Source organism: Pyrus communis, chromosome 13, assembly GCF_041283825.1.
Source record: "Pyrus communis isolate YQ-2024b chromosome 13, ASM4128382v1, whole genome shotgun sequence".
NCBI lineage: Eukaryota > Viridiplantae > Streptophyta > Magnoliopsida > Rosales > Rosaceae > Pyrus > Pyrus communis.
This window is the reverse complement of record NC_142577.1, coordinates 21,761,716-21,785,545: the sequence shown is the minus strand read 5'-3', so window position 1 is coordinate 21,785,545 and position 23,830 is coordinate 21,761,716. Positions and strand designations below refer to the sequence as shown.

Genomic DNA, 23,830 nt, shown 5'->3' with positions numbered 1-23,830 from the left:
ATATTGATTTACGACACCAATTCTTAAGGACTACATTAATTGATTTTCATTTTAGGGACCATATTGAGGGTCTGGATTAATTTCAGGGACCATTTGTGATAAAAACCCGTAAATCTTATGAGGCCCATTTATGTGCCACATTAGCATTTAATGAAATTTTAAACATAATGACCACATTGATTTGCAACACCTATTTTCAGAGACTACATTGATTGATTTTTAATTTTAAGGACCATCTTGATGAGGACAGTCAATTTCAGGGACCATTTGTAATAAAAACTCTTCATCGTACTATGATAAATGCAAGTTGCAACTAATTAAATAGGTATAGACTTTTGTTCTTTTCCACCTTAATTGAGAGACCTTTTTTTGTAATTGTTTCTTATATTTCTAGGGTGTTGCAGTTGCATCTCGGTTGAATATCATAAATGTTATGTGTTTCAGCATTCTCATATGATACTATATTATCATTTTGGTATGTACGTTCTTGTAATGTGTGATTACTTCTTGTTCTAAAATGTATGCAAGTTGAAATTAGCTAGGTCTAGCCTTTTGTCCTCTCCGCATAAATTGAGAGATTCTTATGTGGTTTTCTCTTAAGTTTTGTGTTTGCCGACTAATTGGGGAAGGATATGCATACTTCTCTCAGGATGTCAATGTGGTATTTCAAGTTATTAACACAATGTTATGTGTTTTAACTTTCCTATTTGATATTGTATTATTGGTTTAGACACGTTAATGGATTCATTGGGATGCATGCAGAGACGGATTTACTAAGGGACAGAGGTGGTTTGCGGACCACTCGAAAGCTCGGATAAATGCCTGTGAGGACCTCTGATGACCATCTAAGTTTGGATTGTGGTAAAGGAGAAGAGCAGCAATGTCTACAGATTGTAGGTTATGCCCAGAAAGAGAAAGAAGAAGACTTTTTTTTTGTAAATGAACTTGACCAAAACGATGTTGTTTTGGGCCAAGCCATTAAAAAAATTAAATGCACAACCACCATGAGAGAGCATTCAACAGCAACTTTTAATTCAGTTATAAAGTTCAAAGTTCAAACCATTAAATAAAAATACATAAAACCCAAACAACTTTTGAGTAAAGTCACCAATCCCAATTTCACTTCATCCAAAACCCAATCCCATATCACTTTACCAAATTCTAATTCCAAATTGGCTATCCCCACTCCTTACCCCGTTGGATGGAGAGAGTTCTTTAGTGTGCCACTAACACGGCCTAATATACTAAGTGTAATGATACAATTAATTATTTCTCAAGTTTCCAACCAATTGTATTGTTGCACTTGCTGTACCAAACTGTGTTCGCAGCATACAAAATAATTTCTCATACCGATGTTATATTAGGACCATCCGATGTTAAATCCTGAATCTGCCACTGGATGCATGTAAATCTCTCAACTAATTCTGCGAAAAACTTCAAATAAACAACATACATCATATAACACGTTGAATGACATATATTATTCCGTTAAAACATATCATAGGTGTCGAATTTTTATATCGCCCAACATATCACGTGTCAAAAATATATACATTGAAACTTCTCACCAATTAGAGCCAAACCAATATGAATAATGCACCATTACAAAGATTTGGCCTGTAACATCCAAAGATTTCCATGTGTAAGGAACTCATGGCTCGAAGATAAGGTCCACCAAATTCACCTCGTCTCGTCCACAAATGGTGAGGCAGCGAAGCAAGGCCTGCCTAGGTAGTCAATTGTTTGCTTTTCTTTGTTATGGTATTTTTGATTAGGTTCAATCATATGAATCCCACTGACATTGTTTTCTGCTCATCATTTTTTTCTTTGGTATACTGGATTTATAACCAGGGTAAAGCCAACAAAGCTACAAAGGAGTTCACATCAAGGACCTACATAACACAAAAAACTAGAAAAAGTGACAAAGGAAACAAAGACCCAATACAAACCACAACTTTGTGTCATCCTAAATCACTCGAACCAAAACACAGCTTAAGGTGGACACGGTAGACCATCTTTGTTCAATATATGCATAATCGAAGATGAAGGTCTCTTGACTCAAGTAAAATCGCTCATCTCTAAATTCTTGGAAGCAACTAATCGATTAGTAGCCATGTTTTCTGCTCATCATCTTTGATTCCTCTTTCCATATTTAATTGCTAAATGATAGTTTCCAAAAAATAAAAAAATAAAATAAAAATTGCTAAATTTGGTTCTCAGGGGAAGGGGATCAACTCCAAATCCCTTCCACTTGAGCCTCATGACCCACAAATCCGGACTCTTGATATTTGATCCAACGGCTACAAACAGGAGGCCCCATTAAAAGTTATAATAACTTTAGCCGTTGGATCAAATTTTAAGGGTCCAGATGAGGCTCAGGTGGAAGGGATCCAGAGAGGATCCCTTTCCGGGGGCTTCTTTTCAAGTTTCTAGTTTTGTGGAAAGTAGGGTTGCAGTACTTTATGATCACCAACTGGTAAGGTGGTGGATATTTTTTGGGAAAGAGATCATTTCTGGATCTCTCCCTCTAAAGCCCAGGGTCAAGTGATCCGAGCCTTTGAAATTTGATTCAACGGCAAAAAATTATTATAACTTTTAAGGAATTAAGTGATTCGGGCCATTGAATCAAGTTTTAAATGTCCGGATCACTTGATCTTTGGACTTTGAAGGAAGAGATCCAAAGAAAATCTCTTTCTGATATTTTGACCAATTAAGCAAGTTAACTGTGCGAACAGAATAACACAAAACCCTATTCACTTAAGAAAATACTAGCCTTCACGCACGCGCTCACGCGCATGCAGAAGGCATTTTTTGAATCACGGCATGCTACACACAACTTACATGTTTTAAATCATGTTAGAAGAAAAGTCAAATATTTGAAGTAAATGAATAATTTTAGATTATGCTAGAAGAAACCCCTCATAAACCAATTAAAGCAGCTGAATTCACATAATAAAATCAGTCTCTATAGAATTTACATTAAGAATAGAGAAAATAATATTTAATAAACAATTGATTGAATCACATTATTGTTAGCTCATTGTGAGGCAAAGCCCACTCCCTCCCCCTTAGTGTAGATAATATCGTTTGTTTTAAAAAATAAAAATAAGCTCATTTGACAACTAATTTAATCACATTAGTATCCGCGTGCGAAAGACTTTTTTATAACGGCATTACAAGTCTCTTAAGATGTTTTGAACATGTTTAAAATAGAGAGAATAATATTTAATAAACAACTCATTGAATCACATTATCGCTAGCTCATTATGAGACTAAACTCACCTCCTTTTTCCTTGGTATAGATAATATCGTTTGTTACAAAAATAAAAAATAAAAAAAATAAAATAATCATTTGACAACTAATTTAATCACATTAGTATCCACCTGCAAATTTATAATCTGCATTACACGCTTATTAAGATGTTTTGAACGCGTTTAAAATAGATAAATTGAATCATATTATTGCTAGCATATTGTGAGGTACTAATTAAAAATTAAAAAAACCACAAAATCATTAATTATTAAAAAAAACAAAAAAACTATTAAAATGACGAAAATGCCCTTGTCTTATTTGATGCATTATTTTGAAATGCCTTCGAAGTTTTTTGTTTTGAGGGCATTTTTGTCCAGTTATTTTGGTAAAGCATTGTGACACCAAAACAGTATTCACCTTTTGTGTTCTCTCTATATATAATATATAAATACGGTGCTAGCTACGGAAGCATAATTGTTTGATATTATCGCGCCTGTGTGCTAGGACATTTTACACTATGTTTCAAATTGTCTTATACATGGAAAATTTTTGGATGTCAGAATTTTATTTAAAGACTATAATTTGCACCCGCAAGTTGCTGCAAAATTGAAAATTATATTAAAGATTATGAAAGTGCAATCTTCATAAACAATGTTCGAGTGAAAAATTGATTTACAAACGCTAATCCAACCAATGCAATTTATTCACAACTTATAAATTAAGTTTTTAATCCCGAGGTTTTTTACTGTACAAACATGCATCACAAAACAAAACCAAACACAATAGACTATGTTCTTGGATATTATACAATTTATACAAAGAACATTATCAGAAATGGTCAGCCTGCTATTCCCCATTGGATATAATGGAACACTAATCTTGTTTGTACAATGGATGAGAACATTGTTCAGTACAGCACCAAATGTTTATTTCTTGGAGCAGCGGCTGTAGACAACTGAGTTTGTGTTATTGGAAAGGATAAAAAGGGAATGTTAAGAGACATGGAATAAGTTTTGTATACAAACGGATTTACACTGCAATTTTTTCTCTTGTTATCAACTGAAAACAAAGCTTACAACTTAAATATAAAAGAACAATTTACTGCTGCAAGCAACAGAACGTCCATTTTGCAGATTTTTGTGGAAGCACTTTGCAGGTTTTGTGGATCCACTTTACAGAAACCCCTTTTCTTTTGGAGTATACAAAAGAGAATCCATTATTAAAAGGCAAAAATCCCAAGCCATAAAACAAACAAAAATTTTGGGAAACTCGGAGCCTTTCAGTGAAAAAGAAGGCAGCAATGATGATGCTTTCATTGTTTTGGGGAAAATTTTTCATAAAACAGCAATGATGATGTTGGGTTGAAAAAAAAAAAATTTAACCTCTCACCTAGCCGAGTCCGGTGCTTTCTTTCTTATGCTGGCCTCTCAAACAGCTGGAACCACGACTTCCTAAAGCCAAAAACAAAACAAAATTCAACAGCACGTTGGGAATCCGAAACTACAAACAAACCCCCAAAATCACAATAACAAAATTTAAACAAAAGACCCTTTCATAAATTAAAATTTACACCCCTAAATACATAATATTAAAAGCAGAGAATTACTCGCAGCCTCTGAGAGCAATTTCCATTTATCATGGGCAGCTTTTTCGACCTATTCAAATTGATCAAAAGTCAAAACAAATATAATATAAGAACGATTGAAAAAAACCCAACATAAAGTTTCACTATGTAAACTGGTCTAAGTGATAACACTGACTTATTAAAAACGATTAAGATGAATTATAAATTTTAACAATTCAAAAATCCAAGAGCTGCAAACAACAATTCCAAAAAAAAACCGACAATTCCCCGACAGTCAAAAGCTAAAAAAACCCAGAAATCCCTAAAAACCTATATCTCATCAACAAAAGGCAAACCTGCAACAGCTGGAAAAACTTGCTAAAAATCACTTGCTTCGTTGTAAAAGCCAAAAATAAATAAATAAATAAACTATTCATATCTGCAAAGAACATCTAATAGAAACTGAGAAAAACAAAGCAAAGCAATTAAAACAGTCTTATAATATAAACAGAGAAGAAACAAAACAAAGAGATTTTAGAGATTTTTATTTGGTATATATATTATTTCTCATCGATATTTTGTCTAAATTATTATATAAAATAATGAATAGCTAATAAGACCTTGTAATTCTTCTGTACATTGAAGCCCCTCTTGAGAATCCACTGCTTTTCCTGTAAAGACCGCATTATGTTAGTAATCGATTAGCATTTAAATGCTGTTGTATATATAAATCTACCGAATGCATGATTAGTAGCATGAACTAAAACAACATGGTTTGACATTTAAAATCGTCAGCCAAATTATACGTGAAAAAATGCTTACCCAAGTAAACTGAAGATTCATCATTTGATTGTAAATCCCCAGCTAACCAAATAAAAACCAAAAATTATAAAATAAAATCAGCATATAGTATGGTAAATAGTCGGAACAAATTGACACAGAAGCATATCAACGTTGCATCGTCACAGGTACACCGTTAGCAACGTTTCTTTCCTGATCCAAACATAAACATGAATCAATTAAAAGCTTTAAAAAATGAAATATCACTTCAATCTTAAAACTAAAAACCAAATGGTTATTAAACTGCCCCTAAAGGAATACACATTTTGAATTTATTAAATGGAGTTTTTCAAAATCTTCAACTAAGTGAAACTAATATACAAATAAAGTGCATATATACGGACCAGAGATCACTGAAAACTACATGCTTAACAATCTTTTAAGCACCACAGTAAGTGTCACACCCCAATCGGAGAATTAACTTTAAAGCATGATTCACAATTTAATATGGAATAAAATCTTTAAGAACAGATTAATCCATAGTCAAAAAGTGAAGAAAGAAAAAAAAATTAGAAGATATAAACATGTTCAAACATAATTCACATTCATTCACCAAGAGGTAATTCCCAAGTTTTACAAGCACACTTTAAATAAATTTACATAAAACTTCTTGTTCCATATTCAAACAAAAGAGCAAACACCACCAAGCTCTTTATTTTATTTCTATTTACACATATCAGACAGTAAGTAACATCTCTAGCACAAGACTTAATTCTCTGGTTCCAAACCTGCACAAATTTAATTAGGGTGAGCATAAAGCTCAGTAGGGACATTATACCTCAATATATATATATATATATATATATATATAAACATGAGTGTATTATTTTTATGTAGTTAAAACACATTAGAAAAATGATATGCATGAATGCACAAAGTTTCTCTCTTCAAACACATTAACATGAACCCAAACGCCATATTTCCCTTTTGTTAGTGCTCTTGCCTAATTCCCTTTCGCCAGTCCTGTATTACCCATAAATTATTGTGCACTTTGGAGCTGACCTGAGACCTGGTACCTGCCAAGAATTAGGCTCAACTACACAAAATCCTTCCTCAATGCCCATTTCCCCATCTCTTTCACAAGAATCTCAACTCAAGGTAATCAATTCATTGTTTAACAAATGAATGAAAAACATGTATATCAATCCATCCAAGTAATCGTATAGGCAATGAGTTTATGAATCCAACCACATAGATAAATATCAATCAATATGTATTAATCAGATAATAAAAGAATAAATATTTATAAGGTTTCCTAAGCACCCCCTACCTGGTTACAAAGCTACAACATAAGTCCATGTAACTGCCAAACTGATCAAGTATCTTGGTCCAATTTGTAAGTTCCTATTCAAAGTATAAACTATCACTATTTAAGCATACAATTTAAAATATAACTCGTATTATAAATAGACTTTGTACAATACATACTTTAATAAGTATGTATAATAATAATCCAAACAAAACATACTTCAGTTTTCCAGTAAAAATAGTTTTAAAACTAAAAGTTTTTGTATGGTGGAAATTTGTTACGCAAAATTAATATTGGACATCTGTACGATTCCACCAATAATATCTAAATATATTATTACAATCAGAACTCGTTTCCAACACCAAAATTTGTTTATTGACTTTGGATGACTAGTTCAAAAGTTTCATGTTTCAAAAATTCACCTTGAAATCCCTTCCTTCATACCAATCCATAACCAAAGCCTCAACATAAAAGACTCTTTCTTTTTGAGTTTATGAAAGCTCTCTGTTTTAAACAGTAACAGAACATAAGTATATTTTGAAATCAAAGGGGAAACTGAACATTCTATAATAAAATTATGAGGGTTTTTGGCTGAAAGAGATTGACTATTGATTAACCAACCTCTTCAAAGCCCCCTAAAATAAAATAAAAGTGAAACAAATAAAAGGAATGAGAAGTCTAACCAAAAGAAAAATACTTCAACTCTTAGCACCCTTTCTCCTTCACTAGCCTTATGAAATTATACAGCTTTTTGTCTGGCATTTCTATTACTGTTGATTCTCAAGAGAACTATTGACTCCCTATTTATACAGGTTTTTGTTTATTTTTAACTAGCTAAAAACTCTTACTTATCCCTAACAATCATGATGCCTAACTCTAGACTCTTCACCACCTGCTTCTTAGACCTCCACCTCCTGCTTCCATAGACTCCACAAGTTCTCCTGGAATTAACACTCAGGTGACACAAGCCACCAAGCCACAGAAATTGAACACCTCCTGCTTGCTAGCATTAAGAGGAGGATTTACCTAACTACCCACGTGGTAACTAGATTGAGATGAAAATCCTAGCAAATGAAAATAACACACCTCCTAATTTCAAATTCCTACATGGTGGTAAGAGAGAAAGAAGCATGTAAAACACAAGCTCAATGTACAGTCATAAAGAAACAAAAACAAACTTACCTCATGAATTACTTGTTGGCTACTCCTATTTGACTCTAGATAAGTATGGAATTAAAGACTCAAAGACAAAAAACTTATTTCTTGCTTCTGAAATTCGAAGAGAGGAAAAGCTAGGGTTTCTTTTTCACCTTTTCAGACTAAAGGAGATAAGGAGATTGTGAACTCCTTTTTTTTTCTTTGGGCCCGGGGGGGGTTTGGGGGTTTTTTTGGGCGGTGGGGGGGGGGAAGGGGGGCTGTTGTCGTCCAGAAGGAGGAAACAATAAAAATCAATAAATTAATAACAAAGTATTGTATTTGTCCTTTTTTTTTATATTTTAAAGTATATAGTACATAATATATATATATATGTATAATGAATCTCAAAAATATGAACCAATTTATATATTAGTCTAACTATATAAATTAGAGAGTTAAATCAAACACTTGTACTACTAAATAATTAAAAAAAAATTCAGGTTTTCACAGTAAGTTAATAGTGTTAGAAGAAAAATATTATTGAAATTATTGAATGAGCATATAACCGAACCCATTTTAGTCTTACCTCGCGATTGTTTGCCCAAATAATTACCAGATTTCCAAGTGATAAATCAAATATATAACTATTACTATAATGCACTACAATTTTAAATTACCATGCCAAGAGAAGGAAAAGTAACATTGTGAGGTGAAAAATATAACTGAGAGCAGAGTATAATTAACCATTTTGATGTTCCTGTTAATTATGTCTAAAAGAATGTCCATGTCCAGTGCATTCTTTCTAATAATTGACACAAAACTAACAAATATGCAGCCATTTCATGTAATTCAAAGAGGAACAACCATATACCTGAGTTTTTTTTTCAAATGATTGACCACCCTCTCCCCAAATCCACTGAACATAAAATTCTCATGCGCTCATTTACTTCATGTTCTGCCTTGCTCCCATTCGGATCATTCTCTTTCTCCCAGTTGGAGACTCTAATTCAAGTAAAATCAAACATTCAAACAACTCATCTCTCACTTGATTGATTGGTACCAAATGAAGGCCATTAATACTTATTTGTAATTTAATTAACAAAAAAAATTAAACACACTTGAACAAATTTAACAAATCGGTGAGCAGTAGTATGTAATTAATTAGTATTCTTGACAAATATATACTTGCAGCTTATCCAAGATATAATTTAATGTCGAATAGAAATCAATATTCATATGAACTAATTTGAACAATAAAAATAACGAACTAAATCATTTACCCAAGATATAAATTAACACCACCAATTCGCCTTAATTAAAAACTTAAATTGGTAAAATATACAACCCAAAGGCAAAGTATTCCCTGCAGTTAATTCAAACGACATTGACAAAAAATTCCCAAAAAAATCAATATTCTTACAGCCACTTTTATCATATTTTATAAACACACAACTTTTCAAACAAAAAAAGGGGTTAAGAAAAATACCCACTAATCTCACGAATATGCTCCAGAATGATTTCTCCAAGCACCCTAGTAGCAGCAAATGGCTCCACACCGTGTTCTTCATGGCTCGAAGTAGCAACCCTCAAACCCTTTTCAATTCAACATAAATTACAGCAACATAAATCTACAAAAAAAGCTGTATAAGGCAATTAATAAAAATATTAAAAGAAAAAAAAACAAAGAATCACCAAATCCAATTTTCAATCACTTAAAATTATACAATTGCAGTTCCTAAAACAAAAAATAATTTGCAAAAAGAAAATTAGAAAATTCCAACTTGATAACAGTCTACCTTAAGAAACCCCATTACCGAGTAACAGCAACAACAACATTGAGACATAATTTGGTGAATATATATGGTGGACAAATTTAACAACTCTAGTACTGTTAACAAAGCTTCAACCAATACAACAGAAATCAAATCAATATATACCTGCATATCCCTAGTCCGAATTGTACCATCATGCCCTGCAATGTCTTGGTGAGTGATTCTTGCCTAAAATCCAAACAAAACAAAATGTGTAATTTTAGTTTCCAACACATTTAACCTTCACATCACACAAAAAATCATAACTCTCATCAATAGAAAATCAAAAGGAAAACTTAAAATTATATACCTGAAGCACAAATGATCTGGTGAATCCTTGAATAGTCGTCCCTCTGCTAACCAAAAAGAAGCCACTGATGCGGATAAAAAAACGACAGGGTGGAAGGTTCCGAGGTAAGATTTGGCAAGTTGCGCAGAGATGGAGATGGAAAAGGAGAAGACAGCACGTCCCAAATTGAAAAAAAAATGTGAGAGCGAGATAGAGCGAGAGACGAACCTGATTCGCTTGCGGAGGCTAGGGTTCCGGCTTGGGAGAGAGCTCGAGAAATCTGTGGAAGCAAATGGAAGAGTTCTGCTTTTCCACCCTTCTTCCTTTCCCAGATGAGATGAGAGAGAGGGGCGACAGACGGGATGGGAACCCAAACATTTTTTTAAGGGAAATTTTATTTAAACTCACATAATCTGTTTTTACACATAATTTACTTTATACACCCATATTATTTTTAATTAAACTATCAATATCTCTTTAAACCTAAATTTACTACCTAAATTATACTCACAAACCCAATCAATATGTAAAATTATCTTTACACTCATTCAAAAAAATAAAATAAAACAAAGCATACGTTCTCTCCTCTGAAGCTTTTTCCGTCCTCAGCATATCCATCATATTTTTTTTCAATCTTTCGTCGCTTTGCAAGAACACACCACTCTTAGCATCAAACACAAATTTATCAGAATTTAAAATTGTTGAACTGTCCATGTGGACAATAACAAGCAGCAACAATCTTTTTTTTTTTTTTTGAACAGTCGATCTTATCTACACTAAGGGGAAGGGGTGGGCTTAACCTTACAATGGGATAGCAATAATGTGGTTCAAATTTGTCTTTGGAGAGAATCAAACCTAAGACTTCTCATTTACAAGTGAATAGAAATATCACTAGACCGTAGTACTAAGTGGCAAGCAAAAACAATCTTGGGGACTAGGTTTTGAATCTTTTGAAGCCAAAACTGAATTCGGACTAGTTAGATAAAAGAAACAGCATACCATTATCAATCCAATTTATACGAACCCAGAATGGCGGATTAATCATGCCAAAATTTCGAACAAAAGCAAGGCAAGTTTCGGAAGCGAGAAGAATAACAGACAAACTGAAATGGTTTAAATGAATGAAGTTCTAATCCCCCATTGCTACTACGAAATAAAGCTAGGATTTTAAAGTTCGGAGATTAAAGAGCAACACAACTGACCAAATCACAGTATATAAAAGGTTCAGAAAATGAATCTATCACAATCCCACTCTGAACATAATCCCCAATTAGGATTCTTTTACCTAGAATAGTTTACAGCTATTTGTATAAATCATTGTATTCGATGTACAAAGATATATCAATAAAATCACCAATTCTACAATTTTACAGACATAACCAAAAAATATTAGTACAACTCCAACGAAAGCATATAAACTTTGCCTATCAAGCTGTACCAAGAGAGACACGAACGTGCACTCGAAGAAAAAAGAAATATTTTACCGATGATCATCTAGTCTTCCACTTTTACTTTGTCTAGATTCTAGTGAGTTTATACCTTCAAATCTTACAAACAGAGTTAATGTAGAATTAATTGAAAAACAAAACTTGCACAACCAAAAATAGCTTATTTTATCTGAGAGCATTCTAGGATTTTAGGCAAAATAGAACATGAGAGAAAGATTGTGTGATAGTAATATAAGGTGTGGGTTTATTGATAAATTTTAGTTTTATAGTTAATTTTAACTTGTACCTTATGGTAATTTTGTAATAAGGTAAAAAAGAAACTTCACATTTAAAATTTAAGTTGGGTGTAAAAAGAAGTTAGGTGGGTTCAAATAAAATTTCCTTTTTTTTAATCTTATTTTTTTGTCCAACAATCCATTACTTTATCCCTTTAACTGTACAAAGCAGGTAATACAAACCGAATCCAATGCTGATGATAGACGCGAGGCTGGGATGGATAAAACGGACTATTTCCTATAGCAAAGTGTAAACACTAAACAGTACAGGAACAAAGTAGAAACCAAGGCATTTCCATCCTTTCACTGTTGGTGAATAGTGCACCCTCTCACATGATGAGCAGCGTTAATCTGCTGAGCTTTAGTAGATATAAATATAATGATATATAGATCTGTTAAAACTCTGAAGTGGAGAATATCCTTAAACATACTAGAAATAGTATTATAAGATAATTCTAAACATACTAGAATTTTCGAAATAGTTTTATAAGATAGTTATGATATGCGTATGTAAGATTTTGTATGTTTTGTACCATATGTTGGGGTGACGCACCATAATACTGAAGAATGCAAAGTCTTTCATCGAAAACCTAATGAATTAAATATATAGTTGAAATAGTTTTATTATTAATTGCAGCAAGGTATTTTATATAAAAGCTCTACACCCATTAATATATGCATGTGGTTAGGTTGGGAATAAAAAAAAATATTGTTCTGGGTCACTGGACTGACTCGGAAACTTTGACATGGCAACAGAGTGGGTGATGTGATATAAAATAGCACACAAATTTAAACCTTTTTTATGTAGTTGTAATATGAATAAGTAGGGATCGTTATAGGCAAGGGATTAGAAGGGATGCTAATCTCTCAATTTTAAACTCTAAAACATTAACCTAGACTCAAAAACAGAAAACTAAACTCTAATGACATAAAACAAACTAGAATGACTCAAAACAGTACAAAACAAGCAAATTGACTCAAAACAAAAACTAAGGGTGATTTTGGACGAATTCTAACTTACTTTGACTCAAAACACTAAAAGAAACAGATTAAAACAGGTCCTAGCTAAGTAAACATGAAATATAAAAAAAGAGTTGGTTTTGACGAATTTAAAACTTAAACAAACAAGTTACAGAAACAAAGTAAATTAATACGAATTTGGGTGAATTGATGGGTGATAGGCTAGCTAGAGGGTCCTTCTCCACACATGACACATATGCATACAAATCGATTTCCAAGTATTATTCCAATAAACCATGAATGACAATGCCCCAAATTAATTGTGAACTGCACAAATTAACTCTCAAATTTTCTTAATGTCATTGAATTGAACTCAGCGACGCAATCAAATTATTCTTATCAAGTTCCCTATATGAACAACATGATAGAGATACATATCAAAGATCATTAAGTTCTATGAAAATTATAAGTATTGACAAGGCATTCGTAACTATGAAAAGCATGATACTTCTGCCATGGATTTACTTAACACAATCATGACTAGTGACTTCCACTACTTATAAATATAAGTTCATAACGATTAGGTGAAATTCCCTTATATTTTAGCATCAAATTCATGCATGCAAACTAAGTATGCACCCTCAATCAACATACAAGAATAAGTTATCAAACAGACAGTTAAGTAAATTGCATTCATGTTTTGCGAAACAATAATTGGAGAAATCAATTTATATCACATATATGCTCATGGCTTTGAATTCTCCTCTAGCCAAAATGAGTTTAGCTCCTCATGTTCGCACTTAAACAAAAATAACTTAAATTAAACATTGAAAACAAAAGATAGAATACACCTAAGAACGTTCCAACAATCCAAGCTTGAATGGCAGGGCACGGCTCCAAGGGTCTCCTCTCCTTTCTCCTTGCAAGGCTGTGGCACTAGAGAGATTTCTGTGCATGATGAATGTGTGGTGCGAATTTTGTTGAGGTATGGATTAGTGGTCTCCCTTTTTGGTGCGGCAAAAACATAAAAATAAAGGAAGAAGGGCACAACATTAATTAATTTTTTTGGGGGAAAGATTTACATTCCAAATCCTCAAGGAAAAAGGCTAATTAAAATCAAAATCCAAGAGGGAAAATGAAAGAAAGGTGCGGCAGGATCTTGGATGGAAAGGGAAAAAAAGTGCACAACAAGGCATGGTTCTTCTAGAAGGAATAGGTGCGGCACCCTTGTAGAATTAGGATTAAGCCTTCTAGAATCATATATTTAGGTGTCCTAATATAATTAGGGATCCCCCTAGCAGCTGAAACTTAAGTAGTGTAGGATTAGGATTGGCTAAGACAAAATAAGGTAGTTTGGCTCATGTTCCTTCTTTCTTTGTTGAATTCCATATCTTCTTTGTCTCGAATTAATTCATCCATCTCTTTAGCATATTCTTAGCCCTTCTTGAACTTCAAACTCGTCAATTCACCTTGCTCCATGCATGTGCTATCCATTCCAAGCCCAAAACTGCTCTAAAATGCTCCAAATTGCATTTTCTTGCCACTTTAGCCAATTGAACCTACAAACACACGAAAATAGCTTAAATCACTATCACTATAATAAATAAAAACTAACTCACTAAATACAAGGAAATAGGCTAACAAAGTCGCATAAATATGCTCCTATCAGTGGGCGAACCCTCGTGACACGTCCCGATCCCCGTGTTCAAAGGACAACGGGATGGCTACGTGCTGGGCGACACCCGAGAGTGACGCAAGCCATTTAATAAAGGGAACTTTAATGAAAAGCTCTCAGTATTGTTCACTTTAACGAAAAATCACATTTTTACACTAAAAAATCAATCATGGTACTTCACTTTACCCTTTATTTTGTCCTTATCATTAAAACTTAAAGTTTTCAAGCCCTTTTCATTAGTTTTCCTTTTAATGAATGCATATACCGAGAATATGTGAAACATGCATAAAAATTTAGCGTGTAACTACGCAATGTAATATTCAAATACAAACTTTACAAAATAATATAATAATATTCAACTGCCAACAAAATAATAGTGAAAATGCATGACATGTTCAGAGCATACTACTAATTCAGAATACAAGCGGAAAGAAAAATAGAAGGTGTTATTACAAGAGATGTCCAACGTAGAGAAAATGACACAAGTTCACTAATATGGGAATGCCTCACAACTCGGATTGTATGCCTCGTTCCTAGGTCCTGAGGGGGCGCAAAACAAAACATGAGTGGACCAAGTTATATATAATAATACTAAAACAGTTATTCTTCAACGTACTAACACCCAATTTAGAAAAACTCATAATATAATAAGTAATAGGTTTTTCGAAAACCCTAGCATGCCATAAAACCTTTCATAAAACAGATATCATATATATAATATGCCTTGTAATGGTATCATAATCGACTGAAGTCATTACATCACCAGACCGAAACCATATATAAATATCTTCCGACCAAAGCCACTACATTACTCGACCGAAGCCATATATAAATATCATTCACCTATAGGCACATAATATGAATAACCACTAAGTAAGCACATAAAATCATGAACATAATATTTCCAAAATATATCTCATCGGAGCTCAATAGCTCGAACATCATATCATAAATATCTCGGTAAACAGTTATTCGATAAAGCATGAAATATCATAAAGTGTAAATCCGATTTACTCATAAATGTTTTATAAAACGTAATCATAAAATCATGCTTTCCATGTATGCATTTCTAATAATAAAATCATGCATTTTAGAAGAGGTTCACTCACAGATACTCCGTCATCGAAGAGCTATGCGAACTAGGGATAACGGAAACGCCACTAACAAACGCACCTAAGCACATAAAGGGACCAATTAATAAAACTCTACTGAGACGGTTGAATTTCAGAAAATGGACGTCGTAAATGGATTCAGGATGTCGAAAAACCTAAGGGGGAACCTTGGATGCCCACATGCGCCGCCACGCGTCGCGTTGGGTCCTCAGAAAGTTGGCTAGAAAAGTCGTCAATGCCATCGTGGTCGCTACCGTGGACTGCAGCGGAGCATAATACCTCCAATGGAGGCACGTGTACTCCACGTGCTGGCCAAGATAGGCGCCTACACCCTGACCTGAAACCTGGGATTCGATTAGGTCGGATATGGGTTCTAGGTTTATTGGTTAGGTCTAGGCTTGGTTTAATGAGCCTAAGGTTTGGGTTGGGCTGGCTGCATAGTTGGGCTGGATAGCAAGTTGGGTTTGGATTCGGTTTAAGGGTATCGGGTCGGGTTAACCAGATTTCAGGTCATGGGTCGGCCAGAAACTGGGCAGAAGTTTTAGAGCTTCGTTCGAGCTTATTTCTTCACCATTTTCAACGTACAAGCTATGGAAATGAAGCTTAGGATGAGAGAAAGAAGTTTGTACCAAATTCGAGATGTGTCGCGGTCAGAAAATCTCCTGGAATGCACGATTTCTCGCCGAAATCTGGGGAAAGCTCACTCTAAGCTATTTATGCGTTTAACAAGTGTATACAACTTAAAACAAGTTTCAATCTAACCTTAAAACACCCCAAAGGTTTCTAGGAACGTTGGAAAAACCACAAAACACGTCAGAGTTTGTCGGGAGAGGTGATGAATAGTGACCCGTAGTGCTTGCCTGAGGCTTTGAGGTCACCACGTCCTGTTGGTGAGGATTATGGTGGTTATTGTTGAGCTCAGGTAGGGGAGTTAGAGTTTGTATAATATAAAGAGCTCGGGGAGAGTTAAAGGGAATGAGATAAAGTGAGGGGGAGAGAGATATAAGAAAATCTGAAAAAGATGGGGGGAATCCGGATAGGGACAAGGATAAGGGGACAATAATCCCCATGTGGGTCCCACGGTTCACAATCTAAGAACATTAAAAACGAAACACGAAATATCTGAAAAATGTTCAACGTTTCGTAACATAAAATCTTCGTTATAACTCCAAACTCAAATCTATTTATGCCTACACGTTCGTGGCAATAAGTACAATAAGAATAAACTAAGAAAATTAGTAATACGCATTTCAACGAGACGGTCAATGATGTCAAGTCAAGGGTAATTTAGTAATTTCATAAGTTCAATAATTCAAAATATGATAAATCAGGGACGGGGTTTCACACCTCGACCTATTGAACCTAAATTGGAATCACGAATTAAAAGCCCTGGAGTCACAAGTTTGGACAACAAATTGAAAAACCTGAATCAAATTCACGAAACCAAATCAAATCAAATCAAATAGGGTTACTAATATGGAATTGACTACAAATGTGGTACACAAAAGAGTGGTCTCAAAAGTGATGACATGTTGAAGAATGTAAAGTCCCACGTTGGAAACTTAATTGAAATGAATACATCTTATGATGAATGGTTTCACTATTAATTACATCATGACCATTAGTATAAAACTCCATACCCGGTAGTTGGTGCTGATTGTTAATCAATGACAATATCGATAACCGCTCGAACAAGTATGTTTTGTACTAAAAGTTTAATCGGTTTGGTTGAACCAAACCATGAATGAGAAGTTATGAACTAAATCTTGGACTTGTTTTGCTTGCTTAATTTGATTTTGCCAGTGAAATTCAAAGCTTGAAAGAAAATAATTGGACCAAACTAAACCAAAGGTTTAGTTGGGATTGTTGTGTTTCTTTAAAAAAAATTGCTTATATTGTGCCTTAGGAATAATTAGCTGTAAATTAAATTAGTTGAGCATTTGATAAATTGTATTTTTAAAAATAATGTGAGTATAAAAACTAGTATAAATAAATTCTAAAATAAGTTATATAATTGTATACATTGGCAAAACTAGACATGTTAGTAGGGGTGGTGGTGACGATAGTGGTGGTTGCAGTAGTGGTTACATTTGTGGTGGTGGTTGAGGCATCGTTGGCGGTGACAGTGGCAACGTTGGTGGTAGTGATGTCGATAATGGTGTAAGGTTGGTGGTTGCAATTATAGGTGGTAGAGACGAGGAATGTGACGACGGTGGTGGGGGGTGACAATTGTTATGGCATAAGCAATGGTAGGGGTATGGTGGATGCCAATAGTGGGGTGTGGTGATTGGGGTGCATAAGTGACAATGGTGGTAGAAGGTGGCGACAATGACGGTTGTGGCTGTGGTAGTGGTTATGGTTGTAGTGGTAGCGTTTATGGTTGTGGCAGTGAAGGCAGTGATGATTTTGGTGAGAGTGGTGGTGACGATAATTATGGCATGGTGGCGGCAACGATGGTGGAGGTTGTTGTGGTTACAGTGGTCGCAGTCGTGGTTGTGGTGGTGACGATTGTGAGGCGGTGATGGTGCCAACGATGGTCTGTAAGGCTAGTAGTTATAGTGGTAGGTAGTGGCAGTTACTTTGCTCTCAAATGGAAAAAATGTGTATAGAATGATAAATAATGTCATTTTTAAAAGCTAGTGAGGGTATTAAATAAATTGGATACATTCATTATAGGCTCAACTCCTTTTTTTTAAAGCAAGTTTGAAAAGCAACCTACATACTACTTTTAAAAGTTGATGTCTGGACTCTAGAGGCCATTGCTTTTAAAATAAGCAATATTTAGTTTTACTAAACAATTTTTATTAATTAACTTTAAAGGGAAGTAGTTTTAGTGAGAAAAAGTAATACCAAATAGAGTTTTAGTCACTTTTCGTCGTAGATTTGTCCCTAACCCATTTAAGAGATGAACTGGTTAGGTTATATAACATGAAACCGCCCAAATTTTTTTGTACTAGGTCAAGCCTGGGATTTTCAGAACTTAAACATGCCAAGCCTTTGTTTCCAAAGAACAAAAACACAAGTTAGGCCTTCATAAGGGTTTGCTCTAAAATACGCCTAGGGGTAGGCACAAAAACTGCTGAACTAGAAAACCAAATTGAACCATGATAAAAAATAAAATAAAAAACCATAAAAAATTGCATTGACCAAAAAAGTCAAAACCAGGACAAAAATCGAACTGGACCGTCTCAAATCGGTTTCAGTTCCAATTTAGAAATACTAAGAACTAGAGAAACCAGACCAAACCACTTTTAATATAAATTATTATGTTTTATGTAAAGAAGCCATTTTTCCAAGAAGGCTGCATGCATAAGCATATATCTTCAATTTCTAAAAAGCCCAACCACACCAACCTCTTCCCAGCCTGATGGTGAGGTGGACTTGCATGACACCTGTTGGTCCAAGTTCGAACGTTGGTGTGCTGCTAAAAACCCCAGCATCGTGGTTATAAATGGGTGTTTCCGATTTAACAAGATGATAAATCTATAGCAGTCACTTAACATCCAAAAGGAAGACCTTTAAATTTTTTAGGTGATCCTTATTATAGGGAAAGGATCCTTTCCGTTTCCACTTTGTGGGGATCCTAAAGATCCCCACATCCTAGTGTTTCATCGTACATCGTACGATTAGTTTTCGTCAAATATTATTTGCGTTTAATTTTAAATAAAAAATAATAATTTCTAACCACACGATACATGATGAATGACTAAAATGTGAGGATCCCTACAAAGTGGATCCGGATGGGATCCAATTCTCTTATTCTGAGCAAGTAACTCAGCATCATGGGTCTTGCAAGTCCACTGAGGTGCTAAAGCAATTTTTGGATGGGACATTTGTTACTTCCTCTCTCTAATCTCCGTCAACCACTAGTCACAAATCTTTTAATAACAAATTTAAATATAACTGTACAGAATGTCTCATGTGTGACAAATTTTTATTTCGTTTAATATGTCACTTGTCAGAAAAATTTGCACCAAAACTTCTCACTAAGTGGAGCCCAAACCAACATGAATAATGCACCATTACCAATATTTGGCATGTAATATCCAAAGATTTCCATGTGTAAAGAACTTAAACCTCGAAGATATGGTCCACCAAATTCACCTCGTCTCGTCCACAAATGGTGAGGCAGCGAAGCCGTGCCGGCCTAGGTAGTCATTTCTTTGTTATGGTATTTTTTACAAGGTTCAATCATATAGATCCCACGGACAATGTTTTCTGCTCGTCAGCTTTTTTTTTTTGGGTAAAATTATGCTCGTCAGCTTTGATTCCTCTGTCTATATTTAATCGCTAAATTTGGTCCCCAGGGGCTTCTTTTCAAGTTTCTAGTTTTGTGGAAGGTAGGGTTGCAGACGTGGAATACTCTCTGATCGGATATGTATGGACCTGCTGATCATCCTTCTTTCTAATCACCAACTAATGTATGGACCTGCTGATCATCCTTCTTTCTAATCACCAACTAATAACACAAAGAGAGATTATATTTACACATCTTAAATTATTTTTTTCACATCTTTTTAATTTTTTAATATTTTTTACACATCACTAACATTTGATAGAAAAATATTAAAAGATTAAAAAGATGCAAAAGTAGTAATTTGAGGTGTGAATATAATCTCTCTAACACAAAACTCTGCGAGTTAACTATGCAAAGTTAACTATGCGAACAAAATAACACAAAACTCTATTCATGTCAGAAAAATATATGGTTGCTTTTACTTTTAGTATGTTTCAAGATAATTTATGGATGTTAGACTTTCAGTCAAAGATTTAATGATATACAGATGTAACTGTTAAAAATTCTCGAGTAGAAAATCTCCTAAACATACTAGAATTTTTTTAACTATTAGTATAAGATAATAATGAACATACTAGAATTTTCGACCTAGGATTATAAGATAATTACGGTATGTGTATGTAAGACTTTGCATGTTTTTGTACCATAGGTCGAGGTGATCCACTTAGTTTCATTACTAATTATATCAAGATATTTTGTACAAAAACTTTACACCCATTATTATGTGCATGTAGTTTAGTTGGGAATAAAAAAACAATGTCATTATGGGTCACTGAACTGACTCTGAAACTTTAACATGGTATCAGAGTGGGCTAACTCTCAACCGATTAAATCTAAATTGGGATTACGAATTGAAAACCTCGGGGTCACAAGTTTGGACCACAAATTGAAAACTTGAATCAAATTCACTAGAACAAAATCAAATCAAATAGTATTACCAATGTGGAATTAGCTACACATGAGGTACACTAAAGAGTGATCTCAAAAGAGATGACACCTGGAAGAATAAAAAAAAGATGACATCTTGAAGAATCTACAGTCTAACATTAGGACCCTAATCGAAATGAATAACGGCTTATGAAGAATGGTCTCACTATTAACTGCATCAAGACCATTAGTATAAAATTCCATACTCAATAGTTGGTGCTAGTAGTTAATCAGTGATGATATCGATAATCACTTGCAAGTATGTTTTGTACCAGAAGTTTGATCGGTTTGATACAACCAAATTACGAATTAGAAGTTATGAACTGAATCTTGGAACAGTTTTGCTAGCTCAATTTGATTTTGCCACTGAATTCAAAACTTGAAAGAAAATAATAGACCAACGGGTCTGGTTTAGGGTCACTGGGATTGCTTTAAAAATAAATAAAAAATAAACTGCTTCTACTGTACTTTAAGAATAATCAACTATAAATTAAAGCAATTGAGTTTTTGATAAACTGTATTTTTAAAATTTTGTGAGTATAAAAAACAATGTAAAAGCATTTTGTAAATTTTAATAAGTGATATAATGTATAGAATGACAAAAATAGACATGGTAGTGGGGGTAGTGGTGATGGTAGCGGTCGTTGCCGGTGGTGGTGGTGGTGATGTCAGTAGTGGGGTAAGGTTGGTGGATGCAGTTATAGGTGGTAGAGACGACGAACGTGACGGTGGCGATGGGGCGGCGGTTGTGATGGCAATGACAATGGTGGGTGCCAATAGTGTGGTTTGGTGGTTGGAGTGCGTAAGGGACAATGGTGGTAGGGTCCTGACAGTGGTGGTTATGGTTATGGTTATGGTTGCAATAGTGGCGTTTTTTGTTGTGGTGGCTGCGGCGGCAATGACGGTTGTGACAATTATGGCGCAATGGCGGCAACTATGGTGGCGACAATTGTGATGGTGAAGGTTGTTATGGTGACAATGATCTCAGTCGTGGTTTTGGTGGTGGTGGTGGTGGTGGTCAGTGGAGTACTTAGGAAATATTATTTGGAGGGTCAGTAAGAATAGCGCTCGCTTATGACAACCCGTCCCTACTTATTAATTTTAAAAGCGTAAATTGACGAAAATGCCCTAGAGGTGAGATTATTGACTTTCGTTTATCGTTAGTTTGTGACGTGTATGAGTTATTAATTTACCGTACTCTTGAAATACTCAACGTTACAAACATGTAGGCGCAAGAGAAATCGAAGTTAGAGTTATGATGAAGATTTTACAGAGCTACAAATCCAAGAAATACTTTTGTGAAAAAGTACTATTTTATATTTTATATATTTTTTGAAATTATTATATTAGTATTTTAATACTTTATGTTTGAATTTTTTAAATATTTATTAATTTATATTTGGCCTATGGGACCCATACTCACATCAAGTCACCACTCCTTCTCTTCCGCGTGGCTTCTCCTCCTAATTATCTCAGACACTCTTTTCTCCCTAAGTTCTCTCCATCTGCAAATATTGGTGACGGGACCATCATCGGCACATTCCTACTTCGGCAAACATCACGACCACCCAAACCGAAAACATCACCTCGCCTCTGGGTCGTGGAAACAATATCTAGGCCACGGATTACAATGCGAACCCATATCGTGACCTCCATATTTTCTGACAAGAACCTCGCGGATTTCAGTGTGGGTGAGTCTAAAAAATAACCCAAAATGTAGTGGATCGTGTTTTTGGTTTATATTTCTAGCTTTTCTAAGATTTTAGTGAGGGTTTTGCCACAAAAACAACACTAGGGGAGATTCGGCAAACTTATGAGTGTTGCAGCCTTTTTTCGGGGAAATTCAGCCACAGTGGAGGAAACCAAGGTTATAATTCGAATCCTTGTTCTTTGATCTTCATTTTGGTATATTACATGGATAGATTTAGTGAATTTTTCATTTAGTCGGAACCGGAATTTATTCCGGCCATCTCACTCCCAAATTCCGATAGTTGCAGTGGCAATTGGCCAGAGAAGGAAAAAAAAAAAGGGTCTTAAGCTCAAACCCGGTCCAAAACCTAATCCAAGTCCTTGACCCAAACCTGGCCCAAACCTTTGGGCCATATTATAGCCGGCCCAGTTCTGAAATGGCTTAGAATATTTTGAGAATATTCTCTGGAATATTCCTAGAATATTCTTTGTGTTGACATTTTTAGAATTTTCTCGAAAACCCTCTTAGGCTAATTTCGATGTCCCGAGTCTGTTTTTAATATCCATTTAGTGAAATTCCAAAGTTTTAACATAGTTAATCACTGGGGCGTCTCGGTTCACTTTTTAGGGTTAACCGTTGACTTTTTACAAAATTTTCCGGGAACTCTCCCTAGCGTATTTCGACGCCCTAATTCTAAATCCGCACTCCGTTTTCTCAAATTTAATTGTCTTAGTGGAATTTTACTAATGGGTCCCAATATTATGCTTAGGTAAGATTACTAATGGAGATTCCGGCTATCCTAGTTCGAATGGCTGCGACCTCACAAGTAACTATGAGTGGGTATTTTCTTTTATATATATATATATATATATATATATATATATATATATATAGTGTGTGTGTGTGTGTGTTTGTTAGTTTCTATTTATATATTTGATAAAGAATTTCTATGTTACACATAGATTAGGGTAACATATATAAAACTATCGTATTGACGGAATTCATGCAATTATACTACGTCCTATGAGGCACAAAAGTATGCATATTAGTATGGATGCTTTAATAGTATTTAAGGTTATGAATTACTGAATTATTGAATTATTGAATTATCGACTTACCATTACATGACTATATTTATGTTATCTCCTCAACGTTTGCTGCACCGGTGTTAGCTCTCGCATAGGCCAGGACCAGTCTTTCACGTGTATGTGTACATCGCACCGTACGCTCACTTTGGATCTGTTGTAGGTGCCAGTCCTGTCCTAGATTTCTATAGGCAATTAGGACTCGTATGTGCTGCGCT

General features: G+C 34.6%; 1 long non-coding RNA gene across 27 annotated transcripts; it reads right to left on the bottom strand.

Annotated features, from left to right (window-relative positions):
• Positions 1-3,938: 3,938 nt before the first annotated feature.
• On the bottom strand, positions 3,939-10,542 carry LOC137736194 (uncharacterized). 27 transcript variants are annotated; one of them, XR_015955043.1, is made up of 11 exons: positions 10,372-10,542; positions 10,165-10,228; positions 9,981-10,043; positions 9,530-9,671; positions 8,915-9,045; positions 7,329-7,410; positions 6,928-7,001; positions 5,640-6,385; positions 5,438-5,488; positions 4,860-4,908; positions 3,939-4,704 (listed from the first exon to the last, which is right to left on the bottom strand). It is a non-coding gene; the product is annotated as an uncharacterized LOC137736194 (long non-coding RNA). The 27 variants fall into 27 exon arrangements; XR_015955046.1 differs by lacking the exon at positions 7,329-7,410 and having other exon boundaries at positions 3,939-4,442; positions 4,636-4,704; XR_015955051.1 differs by lacking the exon at positions 7,329-7,410 and having other exon boundaries at positions 3,939-4,437; positions 4,636-4,704.
• Positions 10,543-23,830: the final 13,288 nt, after the last annotated feature.